The following is a 5011-nucleotide window of genomic DNA, read 5'->3' on the forward strand; positions in this document are numbered from 1 at the left end:
GTGTGTGTGTGTGTGTGTGTGTCCGTGTGTGCGTGCGCGTGTGTGTGTGTGTGTGAGTGTGTGTGTGTGACATTAATATTGAATGTGGAAGCAACCGTTGGTCCTAATAAGCCATCTAAAACCTGCTGTAATTAGTCAGCATGGTTGTGATGTGACGCGTCTGTCCTTACAGCCCAACACCCCCCTCCCCCCCCTTCTATTTGACCTCCTTTTCGGGGCACCTCGTCCCGATCTCATTCCCACTGCTGAAGTTTCCTACTGGTGACAGAACTGAGCTGAAATCCGCCACCTGTGATTGTTCAATGCCACTGTGTGTACTAATCCCTTTATGTGTACTCCTGGAGGACAGCACTGTGTGTGTGTGTGTGTGTGTGTGTGTGTGTGTGTGTGTGTGTGTGTGTGTGTGTGTTAAACAGAGCTGATGGGATTCAGCGTAGGATGGCAGCTGTGCTATCCCTGTGCTCTCAGGGCCTGGGATCTGCATATGAATGCATGCTCCTGCTCGGGGAGGGAGGAGTGAGGGAGAGGTAGCCAGAGCGGCTGGGGAAGATGGGGCAAGAGAGGGGGGGCTGGGGCATGGAGGAGGAGGAGGTGGGCCTCTGCCTTTGTCCTCCAAATTTACAAGCACCTCTCCTTCCTTCCCATGTGGCTGTTATGCAATCTACAACTATTTGGAACAGCTTTGGTGTGGGCAAGTGTGTGTGTGTGTGTGTGTGTGTCAGAGGGAGGAGGGGCCTCATTTTTTTTCTGCGTGTGTTTGTGTGTGTATAGGGGGGTGCCAGGGGTGGTTTGCCAGGGTAGCGTCGGGGGGGGTCGAGTGGGGTGGTTTGGCCCCAGGCAGGGGTCTGTCAAACACGTTTTGGAACGAGGCGGGGAGAGAGCTTTATGAACGGCGTTGAGTGCCCTGACCTACTTTTGCCACCGAGTGTTTACATGCATGTTCGCTCTAACTGTGTGTGTGTGTGTGTCTCTGTGTCTGTGTCTGTCTCTCTGTGTGTGCAGAGGGCGGAGCCTTCTAGATTTTTCCGAGGGCTCACGTGACGGGACAACACACACATAAACAAACAGACACACAGATCATTTGGAGAGAGGCTGTTCCGCCTTTGCTCTCGCTCTCCCTCTCTGCCTTGTCTGCTAAGGCCTACTCGGTCCCAGCCCTGATGCAGACTATCTGTGTTTTAATCTGTGCTCTCTGCCATGGGCTGCGTCCATTTAGCCCGGAGCACTCTTCCTGCACATGTCCAGTGACGTGGAGAGTGGTGGGGAGGACGAGGGAGGCTAAATGGGGTCTTTGTTTGGTCCTGCTGGAAGTAGCCACAGGAGGGGGGCGGGAAGTTAGGGCCTGACGACGCTAAGCCTTTTGATCATATGTGGATCATCTTTCTCTCCCTCGCTCTCTCTCTCTCTCTCTTTTACCTCTTCTCACCCTCTTTCTCACTCTTTCCATCTCTCCCACCCTAGCGAAGCTGTTGCTGTGTCAATACACCCTCTTGTATCCTCACTGGTTGTTTCATATGATGGGTTGGGGAGATCTCCCAGAACATGCCGTGATCGTGGGCTTTGCAGATGTTCGGTTTGTAGAATCCAGAAATGATCACATTTTTTGATTTTAATGTGGTTCCAAATATCCAAACAAACCACTTTTGCAGGAACATCAACCCTCCAGATATGAAAAACATAATAGTGCTTTGTTCCACCTTGGGTGGAGGTGTCTAAGCTTTTGCAGGCTTTAGTTCTTCTGTAGTGCTAGAGAGAGAAGCCTCCTGGAGCTATATCCTTTCTGAGCAGGAAGAAGTGCCGTAACATGGCAGTCCCTGTACGCAGGCTTGAAGCTCATGGTAACATGCTAACTGACCTTGTGCTGCATTCTTTCCTTGAATGTTTACGAGGGTGGTCTGACCTGAACCACAAAAGACTGCAACATTCACTTCTCTAACATTTAACTTTAGAACTTTAAGGTATGACGTGTAGGCTAGTATGAGATGCAGGCCTACTTCCCCATCCATAATGTGTGAATTCCCATGAACAAATCATCTATGATGCACCAACTAGGCTGGTTATAATGAATCAAACTTGCCGAGAACCAAGACACGATAAAGGGTACAGCGGTTGCACGGTTACATTCGGTCTCATTCAGTCTCCTCGTGACAGCCTGCAGCCCACAGTCATTCACTTCTAAGCATTTATTTAACGTAAATACCAAGATAACATTAGGCCTATGTGTATTTGTAGGTAGGCTATGTGATATAACACTTTCCCATCAATAAAATTTCCATGAACATAATCATCTAGTTTATGCACTAGAAAGGCGTACGTGATCGGTTGATTACTGGAACTTGCCGAGGACCTAGCGAACGGTTTGACTCGTGTGGCAGCCACGGTTACGAGGCCCGGAGAACCTAGCGAACTGTTTGACTCGTTTGGCAGCCATGGTTATGAGGCCCAGAGCCATACAGGCTCATCATAGTTTGACTGATTATACTACCACTCCAGTAGAGGCGCTAATACGCGATAAGATGAAAGAGTAGCGACGAGAACACTCGAGCACAGTCAATCAAGCCAGTGTTGCTCTGTATGTGAAAACAAATTATCTTAGGAACACTGAGTCGGTTTTTGACGTTTGGCACTCGATTCTCCCGGCTCAGTGACACGAACCGGGTTATTTAACCGACACTTCGGTCAGTTCGTCAACAATAAAGTGCATATCCTGGATGGCTCGTGGGAACTCCAAGTGCGTTTACCTGACCTTTGCATGACTACATATAATAAATATTCATTTGAAGATGATGCTAAAGGTTGTTGCTCATGAAAAACATGCCTCTAAATGTGCCTAATAATTAACATGGTCTTGCTTAAAGACGAGTCAAAAAATGTCAACATGTTGAATGTAACATTGAGGTAATAAATCTGTCTATAGCTAAAGCCTGGAGGGGAAATGTACTTTAAGCTGATGATACACAAGGCTACTTTTTGAGCAATGGCGCTTGGCAATGTGCCTGAGTATTGCTGTTTTGGGCACATCCCCATTGATGTTGGGCCACAAATGTTTTTCTTATGAAATCTACTATTAGGCATGAATCTACAATTGTCATGAAGAGCCAATCAAATCACACAGAACTCGGTATGCCCCTGGTATCATCACCTTAAAAGTTTGATCCACCATTTTTAAAGATCCATATGGTTTTGGATGAATGTAAAAAAAATAATCGGTTGAACAAAAATTTAGTTTTTTTTGCACAGCCCTACTGTATAGCCACCATAGAGAGCGCTTGAGGAGTGACCTTGTCATGCATTCGAGGGAATAGACTGGGCCTACGTGGTGTTAAAGCAGCTCTTTCAAATGACTCATTCCTCTATTTTCCTCTCTCTCTCTCCCTTCCTCCCTCCCTCCCTCTCTCCCTCTTCCTCACTCTCGCCAAATATCCTTGCGGCGCAGACTTTTTCCATGAGAGTGGGGCGTTAGCACTAGGCCATCAACAGGAAATTCCAGACTGAAAAGAGTGAGCGAGGGAGGGAAGGAGAGGGGGAAAAGAGAGAGAGAGAGAGAGAGAGAGAGAGAGAGAGAGAGAGGGGCAGTGGGGTGAGCGGGGAGAGAGTTGGTTGTGGCGGCCAGGCTTGGTGCTCTCTCTGTACTCTGCTGCTGCCTCTGCTCCTGGAGGGACGCTGGCTGGCTGGCTGGGTCGCTTGCTGGCTGACTCGGAGGCTTTGTGCTGTGTAAGGCTTTTCTGCATGGCTGCAAGCGATGACATACAGCTCTCTCGATGGGGACACAGAAGCCAGAAGCCAGCCACTCGTGTGTGTGTGTGGCGCGGAGGGAGCAGAAAGGGTGTCTTGACTGGTCTCCTAAAAACACACAGCCTTGCGCCAGCCAGCACCTCGTCCTTGCCTTCACCCGTGTGAGCCAGATGTGCCGCCTGATCCAGGCCTGGTGTGGAGGAGGCTGTGGAGGAGCGGCCCGCTGCCAGGCCCATCCGTGGCGTGCCATCCTGGCGTGGGGGTGCTCTGGGATGCGGTAGGGCGCTCGCAGGAGGGAGGGGAGGGGAGGGGTGGGGAAGGACTGTAATTGCACTCAATTGCACGCACATGGCGTGTTGCCTGCCCTGTCTGTGGGGCTAATGACCGACGCTGGTAAACCAGGGCGACCAAAAGCCTGAGAGTGAAGGAGCATTAACGCTCTAGGTTCTCATCTTCTCTTCCTGTCCTCCTCTCTCTCTCCCCCTCTTCTCTCTTTTCGTCTCAATCAGTGTCTCTTAATGGAGTTTCCACTCAGTGGCCACACTGCATGCGCTTTCCCAAGCAAACTTGTGAAAAGTCTGTCTGGTCGACCCTTAATCCTGAATGGGGCTAAGCTAACAGTCTTGATTATTTCCATGCTTTAGAATAACATCAGATGCCACGGCCCAAGTCCTGCCCTTTTTGTGATGCTCTGGAAAGTAAAAAGGTGTGTTTATAGTGTTAGCCGAGCTCTCCAATCCCTGACATGTGCCAAGCCCTCAGGACAGGCCCTGCGAGTTACAATGCCACGCTCTCAAAAAGGCCTTCCTCATCTCGACACACAGGCCTTCCTCATCTCGACACACAGGCCTTCCTCATCTCGACACACAGGCCTTCCTCATCTCGACACACACACAGGCCCCTTCGGCTCCCTGGGGTTCTTCACCATTAAGTTTTATCGGCCAGCATGTAGCTGGGAGCAGAGTCGAGAACACCACTGGACATTAACAGACACACGTGTGTGTGTGTGTGTGTGTCCACCAGCACATGCTCCCCCTGACAAGGCTACATTGTGCACATTGAGCATGCACACTCTTGATTTACATTTGCACACAGTCACCCAGGAATGATTTGTTCCTTCCTTGAATATGTTGACCGAACGATGCAAGCTTAAATTAATCCAAGCGTTTCCTCGCGCCCTTAGTGGTCACCTGACTCAGAAGGGCAGAATGTGCATGTCACTTTGTCTTCCCGTTCTGTGTCCCCCTGTTCTGTGTCACGCGGTTGTGGTCAGCGA

This window comes from Alosa pseudoharengus, unplaced genomic scaffold (genome assembly GCF_046254945.1).
Source record: "Alosa pseudoharengus isolate Yale_2024_CS ecotype anadromous, Long Island Sound unplaced genomic scaffold, YU_APseudo_1.1 YU_APseudo_1.1_scf_16, whole genome shotgun sequence".
Taxonomy (NCBI): Eukaryota; Metazoa; Chordata; class Actinopteri; order Clupeiformes; family Clupeidae; genus Alosa; species Alosa pseudoharengus.